General features: G+C 48.2%; 1 protein-coding gene across 5 annotated transcripts in view; it reads left to right on the forward strand.

Annotated features, from left to right (window-relative positions):
- The window catches only part of FRMPD1 (FERM and PDZ domain containing 1), a 140,404-nt gene that overhangs the window by 25,180 nt on the left and 97,661 nt on the right, over window positions 1–17,563 (forward strand). The window contains exon 2 of one of the 5 annotated variants that reach the window (XM_021066180.1): window positions 113–163. The exons of 2 other annotated variants lie outside the window; for them this stretch is intronic. The gene's annotated coding sequence lies outside the window, so the exon portion shown is untranslated. Of the gene's footprint in view, window positions 1–112; window positions 164–2,543; window positions 3,734–5,157; window positions 5,236–17,563 lie in introns of those variants that run through there. 2 more of the 5 variants (XM_021066187.1, XM_021066179.1) reach the window with 2 other exon arrangements.

A 17,563-nucleotide genomic window follows, 5' to 3' on the forward strand; every position in this document is an offset into this window, starting at 1 on the left:
TAAGCATGACTAAGAGTGCTGGCTCGTAGGTAATGAACACTGTTTCATCTCTAAGAACTCTTTCGGGAACGAACCTAGGTTGCAGTAATCTTATTATGCTCTTTTTTTGCAGAGGAAGAAACCTAGAACTGAGAGCTTATGGAACTTTCCCAAGATGACACAGGTTAACAAGTGGCTGCATTGGGATTTTTTAAAAATTTAGTTTTTGTTGAAGTATAGTTGATTCACAATGTTGTGTTCATTGCTGCTGTATAGCAAAGTGAGTCAGCCATACATAAGCATATATTCATTCCATATAAGTTATCACAGGCTATTGAGTAGATTTCATGTGCTATATAGCAGGTCCCCATTGATCATCCATTCCACATACAAAAGTGTGCCCTTGCCATTCCCAAACCCCAGGCCCTCCCTCCCCCACCCACCCTTCCCCTTTGGTAACCATACATTTGTTTTCAAAGTCCATGAGTCTGTTTCTGTTTTGTAAATAAGTTCATTTGTACCACTTTTAAAATTTCACATATAAGTGATAGCATATGCTATTTGTCTTCCCTGTCTTATTTCATTTAGTATGATAATCTCTAGGTCCATCTGTGTTGCGGCAAATGGCATTATTTTATTCTTGTTTATGGCTGAGCAGTATTCATTGTATATATGTACCATATATTCTTTATCCATTTATCTGATGAACATTTAGGTTGCTTCCATGTCTTGGCTATTGTAAACAGTGTTGCAATGAACATCGGGGTGCATGTATCTTTTTGAATTATGGTTTTCTCTGGTTATATGCCTAGGAGTAGGATTGCCAGATCATATGGTAGTTCTATATTTAGTTTTTTGAGGAACCTCCATACTGTTTTCCCTGGTGGTTGCACCAACTTATATTCCTCTCAGTAGTGTAGGAGGGTCCCCTTTTCTCCACACCCTCTCCAGCATTTATTGTTTGTAGACTTTTTAATGATGGCCATTCTGACTAATATGAGGTGAGACACTAGTTTTGATTTGCATTTCTGTAATAATTGGTGATGTTGAGCATCTTTCCATGTGCTTTTTGGCTACCTGTTTTTAGAGAAATGTCTATTTAGAACTTCTGCCCATTTTTTGATTGGATTTTTTAAAAATATACAAAGCTGCATGAGATGTTTGTATATTTTGGAGATTAATCCCCTGTTGGTTGCTTCTTTTGCTTCATGAGATTTCTCCCATGTGGTGGACTGTCTTTTCACTTTTTGAAAAACTTTTCCTTTGCTATGCAAGAGGTTTTAAGTTTAATTGGGTTCCATTTGTTTATTTTTGTTTTTATTTTCATTACTCTAGGAGATGGATCAAAAAAGATAATACCGCGGAGTTCCCATTGTGGTGCAGCGGAAACAAATCCGACTAGGAACCATGAGGTTGTGGGTTCAATCTCTGGCCTTGCTTGGTGGGTAAAGGATCTGAGCTGTGGTGTAGGTGACAGACATGGCTGTGGTGTAGGTCACAGACATGGCTTGGATCTGGTGTTGCTGTGGCTCTGGCGTGGGCCAGCAGCTACAGCTCTGACTCAACCCCTAGCCTGGGAACCTCCATATGCCACAGGTGTGGCCATAAAAGGACAAAAAAGACAAAAATAATATTAATAATAATAATACTGCAATGTATGTCAAAAGAGTGTTCTGCTTACATTTTCCTCTAGGAGTTTTATGATGTCCAGCCTTACATTTAGGTCTTTAATCCATTTTGTGTTTATTTTTGTGTATGGTGTAGAGAATGTTCTAATTTCATTCTTTCACACGTAACTATCCAGTTTTCTCAGTACTACTTACTGGAGAGAGTGTCTTTTCTACTGTATATTCTCACCTCCATTGTCAGAGATTAATTGACCATAGGTGCATGGGTTTATTTTGGGGCTTTTTATTCTGTTCCATTGATCTTTATTTCTGTTTTTGCTCCAGTGCCATCCTGTTCTGATGACTGTAGCCTTGTAGTATAATCTGCATTGCCATTTGAACCCAGGCAAGTTTGGCTTGAGACTGTTTTGGTGTTGTGTTCTATGCCTTTTATTGCACAAGATACTGTATGTATAATGCTTAACACATCTGACATATGGCAATAAGTTAATAAATTATAGCAGTTTTTACTATCATAAAATACGATTGCCCTGAAAACATGAGGTCTTTGGTGTGCAGATAGAGGGTGAGATGGAGATGGAGCTGCAGCAGTAACAGGGTGGATCGCTGAGTGCATTATGCCATACTAAGTAGTCAGGACTTTAGTGTCGGGCCAAGAAGAAACAATGGAATTATTTTCATCAGGAGAGTAACTTGTCAGATTTATGGTTTAAAAAGGTCACTGTCAGAGTTCCTATTATGGCTCAGTGGGTTAAGGGGCCCAACATTGTCTTTGTGAGAGAATGTAGTTTTGATTCCTGGCCTCAATCAGTGGGAGGATCTGGCATTGCCACAAGCTGTGGTGCAGGTTGCAGATGTGGCTCTGAGCCAATGTTTCCATGGCTGTGGCGTATGCAGTAGCTGCAGTTGGACCCCTGGCCCAGGAACTTCCACATGCCACAGGTGCAGCCATAAAAGGAAATTTTAAAAAGGTCATTGTCAGCATGTGGCAGATGAATTGCCAATAGATAAGACTGGAGGCATTCACTTCAGCTTCACCAAGAAATGGTAAGGTTCCAACTAAGGCAAGGATAAAGAAGAAGAGATGTGTAAACGACATGTTACAGAGACAGAGTTGACTGGACTTAGTGACCAGTAGGCTATGAGGGCCAGGAAGAGGGAAAAGTCTAGAATGTTCCATTGGTTCATGCTTTAAGTCTCACTACCAGTTCAAATATGGAAGCAAGACAAAAGGGGTGGCTTAGGGAAAAGATGTTGAGTCTGGTTTTCACTTTGTTGAGATTGCGGCACCTGAGGGGGATTCAGGAGTTGTCCAGCAGCCTGTTGTGTCACTGGGTTTCGAGCACAGGAGAAGGTCTGGGAGGAAGAATAGAACCGCAGCTCATAGGACTGTTTGGTGAGGGTGAAGAGAGAAAAGAGACCAAAGGGGACATGAGCAACCTTGGCATTTAAGCAGCAGGCAGACAAAGAAGGCTGAAGGGGGAAGTGGCATCAGAGTGGCAGAGTCGAACCAGTGGCCAAAGGTGAAACTGTTTACACAAATATACATGAAGTATCTGAAGATGCAGACATTTCTGGCATGGGCAGCTAGGAAGCTGAGAGGGACAGGACAAAATTCCATGGGCAAAATTTGTACTCATTGGATAAGAGGGTTGAGTGTTTATTTTCCTTTCTGACAGGTGCCTTCTTTGGTCTTTAATCTGCATTAGGGAGAGTAATTTGGTTATTAATTTTTACCTATAAAAATTAAAAATAAACTTTATTTAGAGGTAATTTAGATTTGCATGCAGTTATAAGCAAGAATATAGAGAGGTACAACATTTACTTTTTTTAGAAACTTCCCCTACTTGCGCCACATCTTCATAATTTCCCATTTTTTGTCCATTCCCTGTAATGGTAGTTATCACGGGGCAGAACTCTGTACTCTAACTAGAGTGGAAACAGGTGGGGGAAGCAGACTCCAAGGAGTGAAGGGCTAACTCAGCCCATGGACCTGGGTGCAGAGGGGCTGGGGCACTGAGAGAAAAGGGAGTTTTGGGTGGAGGTACCTAGGAGGACTTTTAAAGACGGAGCTTCTCAGGAGAGTTTTGGGATAGAGACCTGAATTTGGGAATGAAGGAGAGGAGGTAAGGGCTAGAGGGCCGTTTTTCATCCAGGCCAGGTGGGCTCTAGCAGCAACCGCTGCAATGCTACTTACTGTTTTGTGTGTGTGTCAGGGAAAAGGGGTGGGGGCTGAAAGACACTTATGAACTTATGTTTGTGCTCCATTCCATCACTAAAATGATCTAACATCCCAACCGGATGGCACCCCTCCCAATTCAAAACTCCTTCCATGGCCCCTGCTGACTCTGCTGCTTCAGCTCTGGGTTCTTTCACCTCCCCACCCCGCTCTGTCTCACCTTGGGGTCTTTGTTTCTGTGGTCTCCGTCTAAAAGGCTCTCTCCTCACTGGTCCCTTTCACTGGCAACCTGTTGGCCTTTGAGGTTTCTGTTTGGAGGCGCATCTTCTCCAGGAGGTCCCCATCTTCCTTCAGCCACTGCAGGCACCTGCCCTGCCTCCCTTAGCCCCCTAGGATTACACTATTGTTAGAGGAAATGCACTGTGTTAACAATCTGCTGGGCAGTACGTTCTGTGAGGACAGGAATTGTGTTTCATTCCAGGCTGTGTCTTCAGTGCCTAACATAGTACAGAGACCTCGTAGGTGTTGAGTAGATATTTTTGCAAGAAAGAACTCTTGGACAGAGGCATGTTTTGGAGTATGATGGACAGACAGGTAGTAGGATCAGAGCCAGAGGAGTGGGTGGGGTGGCCCAGGGAGTGAGAACAGGGCTGAATGCAGAGTCCTTAGGGCACCCCAACATTTTAGGGCTTTGAGGTGTGAGGAGCCCTGAAGGAGACTAGAAAGGAGTGGCTAGAGGAAAGCCTGAAGAGCCAAGCATCCAAGCTTCCCAGAACCGATGGAGTTTGCAGAGATGGGGGAGGTGGTCCAAACGTGGGCCGCCTCTTCCACCTCCTTTCAGCCTGAGGGCTTGTGGGGGGTGGGGCAGCCTGCGTCCCCCAGAGTCCCGAATAGCCGGCGCTCTTCCAAAGGCTTTGGAGCGAGGGCCAGGGAAGGGAGGCATGAGAAGGGGGTCGTTCTTGGGACTCTTCTGGGTTCCAGTTCTGGCGCCACTGCTGCAGGTTCGGGTGACCTTGGGGAGCCCCCTCCTCTCCCGGCCTCAGCCTCCAATGCGTACCGGCGGCCGCTGCGTGCCCAGGCGGGAGCCGGGGAAGGCCGGCAGAGGCAGGGCCCGGGTGGGAGCGGGACCGCCCACTGCGGCGGGCCGGGACCTCCGGGGCCCGCGGAGGCGGCGCGCAGGGCTCCTCCCCCGGGGCGGGGGTCGCGGCGCCGGCAGCTGGCAGCCCCGCAGCTGCAGCCTCAGCACCTGCCGCGGCCAGACGGCGCGGGCGGGCGCGGCCGGGCCGCGCGTTCCCCCTCCGGCTGCAGCCGCGGCGCGGGAGGCGGAGCCGGAGCCGCGCCGCTGGCCGAGCCTTACCCGCGTTCGTGCCCGCCGCCGGGCGGGGCCGCCCCTCTCCGAGAGCGTCAGCCCGCCAGGTCCGCGTCCGCGCGGGCGGCGCCTCCTTGCAGGTAAGGGCGACGTCCTGGCGCCTCAAAGTTTTCGGGGGACAGCGGGTCCCTACGCCCCCGGCCTGCGCCTTCGGGAGCTGCAGACTGCCTGCCCGGTGGCTTCCTCCGTGCTGCCCTCCGCCGTGCGCTCCTCTTGCACCACCGGCTCCGGTGACCCGTGCCTGCCCCCAGTCCTCGTGTCCCCACTCCCAGAGGGTGGCGCGTCTGCAGGCTTGTTCAGGACCTGCAACGGTTAAATCTTTCCACAGTATCAATGCATTACTTAAGTTTTCGAGATTTGTAAGGTGTAGTGCAAAGAGCGGCAAACCGGGCGGTGGGAGACCTGGGTTCAGGTGCGACCAGGGCTGGCGCTAACTTTCTGAGTGACCTCCTACCAGCTCACTCTGCCTCATCTCGACGGCCACAGCTGGACCGGGAGGGGTTCTCCAGGGACGATCACCTGAAGCGCCCTGCCTGTATTGCCAAGTTGTGAGTCGAAGGGAACCCCTGAGTGTCTCAGTTCCACAGATCCTTGAGGGTGGAGAGGAATGTTGGGACCTACAGAAGTCAATCTCAGGGGTCACGTCGCTAATCTGCAGTGGCTTTGGCTGAGCATTAGGAAGGGTGTTGAGTAAGCCTCTGGAAATAGAGATTGCTCCCAGGGCTGGGAGTGGCTCCTGGTGTCTCCTCTGCCATCCACAAACTTTGTGACCTTGGGCAATCCCCCCATCGGGGTTTTGCCACCCATAAAATGGTTGCGGTGGGATGGAGTGTGCACTAGATGATGATTGAGATTATGCCGCTGTGAACCTGGAGAAGTGGAATCTCTGCGTCTCTGTATTTGGGGTCAGTTTGGGTAGAGACAATAATTTCACCAAGAATCCACCCAGCACTTGCAAATGGGTGTTTAGAAAATAAAGGAAGCATTTGCAGTTTGCTTTGGGAGTCCTGAAATAGACGTAGCAGGGATTGGTGAATGCTGGCCTTCCCTCCTTCAGTGCTTTGGACCATCATGAAATATTCAAAGGCATAATGATTTGTTTTCAGAGTGGCTTATAGATCAGGAAGTATTTCTGTTTGTGAGTTGGTTATTTTAGTAAAAACCTCAAAATAGTTGTTTGGGGAAAAATAATGCACTGATCTAGGGGTCCTGACATAAAGGCCAGGATCTGCCTGTTTCTAATGTAAAGCCACGGGTGAGATGTTTTCCAATCAAGACGATTTAAAATCACTTACAGGTCAGGCATCCTTTGGTGAGTGTTCAACGTAGCTGTGCTTTGGAGAGGCCAACAGTTCAGCAAGTGCATATTTTCCAGGACAGGTGAATTCTGGTGCAGCCACAGCAGAACAAGCACAAGGTAGTTAACGGTGACACCTTAGAAGGTGAATTTTGTGCTTTTGCCCCACCTCTTACCCCCCACCCCCACCGGTGCTGCAGTTAATGTCTCCCCACTGTGTGGGTAAAGTCAATTACTATGGAAGAATTCTTATGAAAGTGATTTTTATTATTTTATTTCCTTCCTAGATTTCCTGGTTTTAAGTTTCAAGCTTTATGAAATCAGAGGACTAGTGAGAGTGTGTTTTGTGACTGGAGCAGGAATACAGCAGAGTTGTGGCACATAAGCTTGTCTCTCCTGAGCAATACTCTGTGGTTGAAGTGAAATTGTCCAGAGCCTTTGATCGCTCAGATGCGTTTAAAGGCCACCAGTGGTTTCCCTTATTCTTTCTTCAATGGTTCAGCTCCAACTTTCTCAACTCATTCAGAAGGAAACAAACAGGAGAAGTACTGACAGGCTCTACCCTCAAGGAGTTCAGATTCTAGTGGGGAATAAAGAGGATTATACCTCAGGGCATCCTGGGAGTTAAACCCTGGGACCTCTGGGAACCCTGAGGAGGGCGAATTCTAACTGGAGAGACTGGGGAAGGCTGCACCATGGAAGGTGGAAGGAAGAAGAGGATTCCACAGAGGGTGAAAAGGGAAAAGGCCGTTTTAGGTCATGCTACTGGGTCCAGGTACAGAGGCAGGAAAACGCAGGGCCCCGATGCCGAAGAGGAAGTCTGGTGGAGGCAAAGAGAAGGCAGAACACTTCAGAGCAGGGGACCGTGGAACAAGGTGCGGGAGGCTCAGATCCTAGGCTTGAATCCCAACTGGTTTGGGGACACCGGACCTCTGAGTCTCACTTTTCTCATGTGTTAAGGGGAATAATAATAATTCAAACCTCACAGGGTTAAATGAGATCATGTGTAAAATGTCAAAGGGAGTTTTTGCCTAGAAAGGGTGTTTGATAAGTTAGTTCCTTTTATTAGCAAGTTCCTAGGCAAGCTCCCTCAATGTTGATGTATATAAGCAGAACTTTTCATATCAGCAATGTGTGTTAACTTAGAACCTTACCACCAGGATGGGGTTCTTGTGACAGTGTGGTTTGTACTCAGGGTTCCTCCTGATTCAAGGGGCAGGGACTTTTTGTTATTTGGAGGCTGCTCAGATCAGACATTCACCTTGCTAGCAGCCAATGCCCTGTCGATGCTGTTAAGTGGTGGGAAGCCACAGAGGGGTTAATTGGAAGAGGGAATCTCTGCCTCCCACAAGCTTATCATTAGCACTCAAGGACCCAGGGTTGGACCCTGGTTGGTGGGGGAAAGTTGACAGTCAGACACAGTTATAAATAGATCAGCCTTCTCCATATATACTGGGAACTGGGTCCTGGCTCCTGTCTGCCGTAGTGTAGGCAGGGGGATTTGTAGTAGCCAAGGGAGAAAAATACAACAGGAGGTTAAAGAACAGCATTGCAATACCTTAGGACTCTGTGTGGTACCGTGTAGCATACACGGTGCTGTCCTTTGTCTGTTCATTCAACAGTGATTCCTTGAACACCTATTTTGTGCCAGAGAGTCATTCATTCCAGGTGCCCCAGGAATACCCTGGAATGAAAGGGTAGATCCTTGACTTCCTGGATTGTAAATTCTAGTTGGAGAAACATAATAAACAAGTAAATACATAAATAAGATAATTGCAGGTGGTGATCAAGGCTGGGAAGGAAATAAGCAGGGTACTGTGTGAAGAGGTGAGCGAGGTGCTCCATTGGAGGTAGGTGGGCCTGGAAGACCTGCTGGAGCCGTGGAGAGGTAGAGAGAGGGCGCCAGTCCTGCCTAGAGTTGAGGGGGGGCAGCCCAGCTCTGGAAGAGGCCGGGTAACTTGATGTGTGAGTATGCAGACCCTGGGGCCACACTGTCCAGATTTGAATACTGGCCCCTCCAACAACTAAGTATATTCCACGGTCAGGTGCTTTAATTTTGGGGGGCTTCAGTTTCTCCATCTGTACACTGAGGAGAATAACCCCACCTGATAGGGTTGCCATGAGGATTAAATAAGTTGCTTTATTGTAGAGTACTTAGCATAGAGCCAGCTATGTAGCAAGCACCAAATAAAAGTTAAGAGGATGAGCATGGCAGAAGGGACCATTTCAGGCAGAGGGAACAGCAAATGCAAAGGCCTAGAGGCTTGAAAGGGCTTGGTATGTTTTAGGACCTGATGGACCGTCTATATAGTTAGCATCCTCATGGGTTATTGAGGAGCCTCTTGAGCAAGTTCTCTGCCACTTCAATACAAAACTACATATTAGGAGTTTTGAAAAGAGGAACACCCAGTCACACACCTGTAGGATCAGGCCCAGGGTGGTGTGGTGAGCTGCTGCTGCTGCTACTTTGGGGCCATTTCACGGTAGACCCACTTCCATAAGCAGGGCAGAAACTGGTCCCGGAGGACTGGCCACGTTGGACTACAGAAACTGGGGCCCTTGGGCATCCCCAAGTCAGTCTACTTTGGTGGACGCAATCCAAGTCTATTAAAATTGATGGCTGTTCACCTCAAAACAAACAAACAAACAAACAAACAAACAAAAACCCTCTCTAGCCCTCGCTCTCCTCCTCCTTCCTCCTTTCCTTCCCTTCCCTCTCTCCCCTCTTCTCCTTTTCCCTTCTCCCCTCTCTCTCACTCCCCTCCAGTGCCCCTGGAGGTGCTATTGATGTGCAAAGGGGAAGCCTGAGCCCATGGTGCCACCAAAGCTAGCCTTGCCAACTTGCTGTGGGATGCCCGATTGCCACCATCCCCCCCAGCCCCCGCCCCCAGGCTGGGAACAACACAGCAGGGGAGCAGAGTCATCTGTGACCTATGAGCTTCCTTGATCTCTGCTTCCTGAAATCTAGTCACTCATCAAGTCTTGTCATTTTTACCTCCAAAATCTCTCTCAACCTTGTCGTTCTCTTTCAATCCTCCTTCTGAAGGTCAGGCTTCTTTTTTTAACACATGGCCCAGAGGCATTCAGTGGGTCCCTTGGGTATGGAGAATGAGTCCGGGGTCCTCAGCCTGGCAGACATGTCTCTCAGTCCCCCTGGTCCCTCTCCCTGTCCTTCATACTTAATCCCTGCCCCCCACCCCTGCCACTGCCAGGTCTCTGGGGCTTTGCTCATCCATCTGGCCCCTCTTCTGCCTTGCATGCACCTCACCCCTGGTGGTCTTGCCTCTGCCCGAAGACCCAGCGCAAATCCCGTTTTCCCTAGGAACTGTCTTCCAGATCCCCTTGTTCCAGGGGCTTCCGCTCCTGACCTCCCACCTCTGCACTTAGTACCACTCAGGGAGCAGCATCACTGTCAGCCTTGGAGGATTCCGTGTGTGGCCACAGCCTTGAGAAGTCCCCGGGAGGGCAGGCATAACATCCCTCTTACCTCCAGCCCACAGCCCTTCTCACAGAGCCCTGCCCTAGTGATAGGCATTTGCTGTACTGAACTGATAGAAGCAGCCAGTGATTTTTCCCGAGATCTGAAATGGTTTGAGTCAGGCCAGAAACACAGTGCTGATGCAGAGGGTGCATGGTCCTCCATTAAACTCACTTGTGGCATTCACATGCCTCAAAATGGAGGCCCGTTAGGAGTTCCCACTGTGGCTCCGTGGTTAATGAACCCAACTAGTATCCATAAGAACTCAGGTTGCTGTGAGCCGTGGTGTAGGTCGCAGATGTGGCTCGGAGCCAGTGTTGCTGTGGCTGTGGTGTAGGCTGGCGGCTACAGCTCCAATTGGACCCCTAGCCTGGAACCTCCTTATGCTGCTGGTAGGGCCATAAAAAGACAAAAAAGAAAGTAGGCACTTCATGTGATGAAGAGTTGATGTAACCTCAGAGATGAGTCTGAATTTTGAATTTAGCTCATCAGTATGGCTTATTTTAATAAACGTGCTATGTAAAATTTGAACCTTCAAGCTAGATAGACTTGGCAATAATCGTTCGTATTGTAGAGGAATTCTGTCCCATTCTCAGAGATTTGATATAGAAAGCTTTCCAATACGAAACGTGCCTGTGCACTTTACACCAATCAGTATATCAAATTTTAATTTTGCACAGTTGTTGTAGCTGTACTTCTACACAAGTCAAAGAGAGACACCAACCTTAACACACATTCATGGAAGCAGAATAACACAGTCTTAAATTGGTTTTCCTAACTACAGATTACATCACACAGCTCTGCAAATATGAGGATTTTTTTTTTAAGAAAACGTTCATGGAGTTCCCATCGTGGCTCAGTGGTTAATGAATCTGACTAGGAACCATGAGGTTGTGGGTTCGATCCCTGGGCTTGCTCAGTGGGTTAAGGATCCGGCGTTGCTGTGAGCTATGGTGTAGGTTACAGATCCTGAGTTGCTGTGGCTCTGGCGCAGGCCATTGGCTACAGCTCCCATTCGACCCCTAGCCTGGGAACCTCCATATACTGCGGGAGCAGCCCAAGAAATGCAAAAAGACAAAAAAAAAAAAAAAAAGAAAAGAAAAGAAAGAAAGAAAATTTCCACTATCCACCTGAAGGACAATGGGAAGTTTGATTGGTGCTTGGCCAGTTGATGTGAAGACAGGAGCCGTCATGTTCACTAAAGTGAAGCAGTATTTTTAGGGACCCAGCAGATACTTGAAAACCTTTTTGCCAGTGGTTAGAAATGGTTGTCTTCCATTCATGTCACAATCTGGCTGCTGACTGATGCGTGTGCTTAACGCTGGTTCTCTGGCAAAAAAGAGAGAAAACCTTTAATTACAGGCTAGAAAAGGGATGGTGGTAAATCTAAAAGTATGAAAGTGTGTTCTTTTGACCTCTCTTGAGGAATGAGTTGAGAAGCTCAGCTGTTTCAGTAAAAGGCTAACATGGCAAACTTTCAAAATCCTGGATGGAAAGAGCTTCAGAGGAATTCATCCGGATGCAACAGCGCTTAGTTCTCTGAGATATTGACTTAAGAGAAGACAGATGTGCAGGCAGATGTGAAATGACTAAGTATCCAGACGAAGGGTGCAGGCAAGAGTCTTTTACAGCCAGCGATGATGATACCAACTGCTGCCCCTGCCCTGAAAAACTTCTCCCGGGCTAACTTGTGAACAGCAACATGGTTAAGCTTCTAAGTTACTGCTTTGTTGTTTACTTTGTCTGTGTGTAGAATTCAGAAGGAGGCCAAAGGAAGAGCAATTATTAAAATAAAGATGAGTGGGCCATTTATTTGTTCTTATGAAAATAATTCCATTGGTTGCTGGAGTCTGTGTTCTCTCTGGTTTTCCCTGGAGAAAAGCATCAAGCCCAGGCCGTCCAGGGCTCCCCTGGTTCTGGTGCATGTGCTCTTGGCTCCTGGTCAGCCTAGGGGGTGATGTCAGTACAGAGGTATATGCTTTTCCTCTTCCTCCCTGGGGGTGAGGCCCATTTTGAATATAGGAACAGGAAGAATTGATTACTTTTTTTTCAGAACTCATTTGTGGGTCGTTGCAATACTTTGCTCTTCACAAAAGCTGGGTAATAAGTTTTAGTGAGAGCATTCCCCGTCTGTAAGCCGAAAACCTAGATTCACACAGGATGTTTTAGCCAACAGGCATAGACCTTCAGACGAAATTGCCAACACCAGAGACGATCAAGGGCGGCCTTTGTCTGCTGCAGGAATTTCCCTAACACACCCAGCCTATGTGCTCAGACCTGCCTGTCCCTGAGGCATTCCCAGTCCATTGTCAGTTGCCTCGGATTATTAGAAAGTTCTTCATTTTGTTCAGCCAAACTCCTCCCCCAGACAGCGTTTGCCCCATCAGCCTTGATTGTGTCCTTTGAAGCCCCACGCAAAAATCCTTGTCTTCTCCATGACAGCCATGTAAGCAATTTGGACACTCAGAGACAGGGATCCGGTGTCCAAGTCTTCACTTCTTCAGTCAGAATGCCCCCAATTTATCCAGTCCCCTGGAAAGGCCAGAGCCGAGAAGTGGACACAGCTGTGCAGGTGGGGGTCTGAGTGGCCCTGAGGGGAGCCAGACTTCAGCAGCCTCACTTCAGAGTCTGTCCTTATAGCAGCACGGCCTGCAGCCCCCTTAGGCTCCCTGTGAGTCCCCTGGAGCTTGCTGTCAACTCCCCCTTCTGAGCTTGACACTGAGCCACTGAGGAACTGCACCCATGTTGATGTCACAGAGACCTAGGGGCCCTGGAGGAGTATCCTGGACCAGCAGCTAACTCGGAGTGGCTCTGGATGGATCAGCCCCTTCTCTGGGACTCAGCTCCCTCATCCCTCCCATTGCTTCTAAGGTGCTGTGTTCTTTTTCTGTGGCTGCTGTAACAACTCACCACAACCTTGGCTTGAAACACCAGAAATCTATTCTCTCCCAGTTCTGGAGACCAGAAGTCTGAAATCAAGGTGTTGGCAGGGCCACACGCTCTCCAGGGAAGAACCCTTTCTTTGCCTCTTGCAGCTTCTGGTGGCTGCTGGCATTTCTTGACTTGTGGCCACATCCCTCTCACCTCTGCTTCCTCAGTCACACTGCCTCCTTCTCTTCTGTCTGTCACATCTTCCTCTGCCTCACTCTTATAAGGACACCCATCATTAGATTTAAGGCTTACCTGGATAATCCAGGACAAGATCTTTAACTTAATTACATCTGCAAAGACCCTTTTCCCAAATTGGTAACATTTCTAGGTTCCTGGGATGGGGATGTGAAAAATATATATGTATTTTTTAATGTTATGGCCACACCCATGGCATATGGAAGTTCCTAGGCCAGGGATCGAATCTGAGTTGCAGCTGCAACCTACACCACAGCTGCAGTAAAGCTGGAACTGCACCAGGCCAGGGATCAAACCCATGCCTCCACAGCAATCTGAGCCACTGCAGTAGGATGCTTAACCCGCTGTGCCACAGCAGGAACTCCAGGATGTGGGGATATTTTTTAGGGGGCTCCTCTTTAGCCTTTGGCTCTCTGCTTTGTCTACTTACACGACTGTCTCTTCTCTCAATTATATATGGACCTAGCTCTCGAGGGTCAGCCTCAGTCTTCATGCCGCATGATTCATGTCTTTTCCTTCCTCCAGCATTGTGGCTGCTGCTCTGAGGTAGCAGAGGTCACTCTAATGGTCCCTGTCCCACAGATTTGGGAGGGGCTCAGGGATGAGGCTGCCCAGGAACACTGGTCCACCCCCTCATCTTCACCAGTGTGCTCTGGCTAGTCAGTGGAGTTTTTATCAATGAGAAGAAGCTGTGCCTATTAAAATATTCATTATCAGTTCTTAGACTTAGGGGAGATCCCACAGTGAACGTGCTCTGGGTAGGGAAGGGACACATAGAGAAAGACTTAATGTCCTTGCATTGTCCTCTAATTTAGTCTGAGATTGGCTCATTGAACTAGAGGGGAATTCTATTTTCACTGCCCAAGTACACGTCTCTTTCTGTAAAAGATCAGGAAATGCTTTTGCAGCCCTGCAATGATGTTGTAGGGCGATCTTATTGCCCTTCAGCCAGCTGAAGGTCCACGGTCCTTTAAGTGGGGTCTTCCATCTGCTGCTGGCTAATGGGCTCTCCAACTGTGATGCATAATAAAAGATGCTTTTCTCCCAAAAGTGTGCGCACCACTTTGTTTGCACTTGACATTCCAGAGAGCCAGAGAGGCAAGCCCAGGGCAAGCTGGAGTGTTGGGCCTGGCGAAGCAGGTGGTGGAGCTGAGAGGAAGCAGAGGGAAGAGAGTGGCCTGAGAGGATCTGGCACCAAGCAGCTCCAGACTCTGCTCGTGGCTGTCACTCACTGCTGCTCCAGCATTACCAGCTCACACCTGCCCAGAGCATCCTCCTGGACTGCTGTCCCACTCAGTTCAATATGCTTTGCTAAGAAAAGGCCTGTGCAGGGATGAGGGCAGGAGCAGGTGGGGAGGAGGGAGGGGACACATGAATCAGACAGTCCCTGCCCGGCCTGCGGCAAGTCAGTACGGGGCAGAGTGCTGCATGTTACAGAGACTCAGGTGAGACTGAGACTCGGGCAAGATCCAGGAAGGGTTCTAGGAGGGACCGGCATTTGAACTGAACCTTAAGGGGAAAGGCAGGCAGAGCAGTCTACACAAAAGTGCCCTCAGTTGTGTTCCCACCAGGGCCCCAGATTGCCCCCTTCCTGGTCACCCTACCAGACCTGACCTGAAAGAACCTCAGATTTGAAAGGGACCTTAATATCTAGTCAAGCAGATACTCCACGGCACTGCCTGGAGCCCTGAGGTCAGGGGTGGCGGAGCAGTTCAGAGATTTCTGCTTCTCATTTTGCTTGCTGAGTTTAAAGAACAGCGATGTCCCCTTTTGACAAGTCTTGTTTGATGTAGCTGCTTGGAAATATCCCCATATCAAAAGGTCCTGCTTTGTCTGGGAAGTCTCTTCCAGGCTAGGGGAGCCCCGCTCCCCCACCCTGTCAGCCCTCCTAGATAACATTCCCCAGACTGTGGTTGTGGGGTGTTTCCATGTAAACCGCCCCACTTGACTGTGAGCTTCTCAGCTTCAATCCAGAGCTGAGAAGAGGCCAGGTCCTGGGCAGAGGCTCGGCATACAGTGTTGAGTGATGAAATGAAGGACTGCTTATGATGACTGCCTTCCTTGCATTTGGCTCCCAGCTGCCCTTATTGCTTTTACAGTCACCAGCGGTATCCTAACTAAGTCAAGGGCAGTGGGTCTAGCCTGTCAGCCAAGTGCTAGCGAGGGGTGGTGCCCACTCTCTGCCCTTTCAGAGCATGGGAGCCTGCAAACCTAACATTCAGCCTCTGGAGCAGCTGCCTGTTGTCCTGGGACATGGCCAAGCCCACCTGTGAACTCACTGTGTCCAGCTGGCTCTTCCTGGTACCCTGTAGCCTCTGCACTGGGGTCAGAGAGACAGTGGGATGCAGGAGAAAGCACAGGGGGCTTTTAATGCATTCAGACCTGGGATTACTAACTGTTTTGACCCAAGGCACATTCTTGTTTATTTAATTGATTATCCTTGAGTGTGAAACTTACAGAAGACTAGGGAGGACTGTTACCCACCTACACATGGTAACTATTCAATAAATGTTAATTTCCTTTTTATATTTTCTGAAGGGCTGTGATGGAGAAGAGATTAAAGACCTGTTTTAGGAGTTCCCGTCGTGGCGCAGTGGTTAACAAATCCGACTAGGAACCAAGAGGTTGCGGGTTCGGTCCCTGCCCTTGCTCAGTGGGTTAACGATCCGGCGTTGCCGTGAGCTGTGGTGTAGGTTGCAGAAGCGGCTCGGATCCTGCGTTGCTGTGGCTCTGGCGTAGGCTGGCGGCCACAGCTCCGATTATACCCCTAGCCTGGGAACCTCCATATGCCACAGAAGCGGCCCAAGAAATAGCAAAAAAAGACAAAAAAAAAAAAAGACCTGTTTTAGAAGCGGTCCAAAACCAAACTTCGTTTTCCTGCAAATTGTCATCCTTTCCAGGTTCCATCAAGGCCCTCGCCCTCCTAATTCCTCAAGCACTGCTGACATCTTTGATTTCTTTCTCTCTTCCCCCTGCCAGTTACCACCAGCTCTCTTTCTATTGGGGGGGCTGCTTCGCCTGTCTGGGCCTCTGTTTCCTATATGGGGACTGGATTATCTCTAAGGTCCCTTCTAGCCCTGGCATGACATTTAATTCCACAACAGAGATTGATCATCCACTGTGCAGAGGCGGGTGTTCTAGGCCCAGGGTACACAGAGATGGAAAAACAGCCATTGGCCTTGTAGAGGTCACAGCCCAGTGTAGGGACAAACAAGCAAAGCAGTGTGATGGATGCTATAGTGGGAGATGAATCCAGAGCTGGGGGAATCGGAACCAGAATAGGGGGATGTGTGGGCTCCTTGCCCTCAGGGAAGAGCCATCTACAAATAATGGCCTGCATGAATAATGGAGACTGGTTCCCTCCCAGGTGGCACTGGGATTTTCACTTTGAATTGGAATTCTCAGTATGGAAAATCCCAGCAGCAGTGGCATGTAGTAGGGGCCTTCTTTTCTCTCTTTTCTTCCTGCCACCCTGAAAAGAAAAAAAAAAAAATCCGATCTCCAGAATATACTGACCTTTATGCACAGAAGCTTTGGGGATATGCCGCACTGTTTATGTACCATCTCTGTGCCTAGCTGAGAAATGTCTAGGTAGATGCAGAATTACAGGCCTAAAGAGAATTAATCTATCCTTTGCCATGATTGCGTTCAGAAGCTAATTTTCAAAGACAGTTTCAATTTTCCCAGCTGTCTGAATGATAGTTAGATGCATACAACCTGTGTACTCTCATCCCTTCTCTTGTATTTATCTTGCCCGATTTAATTTGGTTAGATTCTGTAAGCTTTTATTGGTTGCCAATTTTAAGTTAAGCCCCATGTTGAGAGCCTAGGGGTACATGAGGATGTGTTACTACCCAGAAGTCTCCTTCTAGCTAAGCGGCTAAGACTTATACTCGGGAACCAGCAGGCCAGGATTCCTGCCCCAAGCAGAGAGGTGTGGCGAGATGGATGGTGAGGATGATTCTCAAGAAGGCTTTTTTTGTGTGTGTGCTTCCTTTTTTTGTACTGATTTTAATTTTTTCCATTATAGTTGGTTTATAGTGTTCTGTCAATTTCTACCATACAACAAAGTGACCCAATCACACACACACACACACACACACATATATACACATTTTATTCTCACATTATCCTCCATCATGTTCCATCATAAGTGACTAGATATAGTTTCCTCTGCTATACAGCAGAATCTCATTGCTTACCCACTCCAAATGCAATAGTTTGCATCTATTAATCCAAGATTCCCAGTCCATCCTACTCGCTCCCCCTCCCTCTTGGCAACCACAAGTTTGTTCTCCAAGTCCATGAGTTTCTTTCCTGTAGAAAGGTTCATTTGTGCCATATATTAGATTCCAGATATAAGTGATATCATATGGTGTTTGTCTTTCTCTTTCTGACTTACTTCACTTAGTATGAGAGTCTCTAGTTCTATTCATGTTGCTGCAAATGGCCTTATTTTATTCTTTTTTATGGCTGAGTAGTATTCCATTGTGTATATAAACCACAT

This window comes from Sus scrofa, chromosome 1 (assembly GCF_000003025.6).
Source record: "Sus scrofa isolate TJ Tabasco breed Duroc chromosome 1, Sscrofa11.1, whole genome shotgun sequence".
NCBI classification, from domain to species: Eukaryota; Metazoa; Chordata; class Mammalia; order Artiodactyla; family Suidae; genus Sus; species Sus scrofa.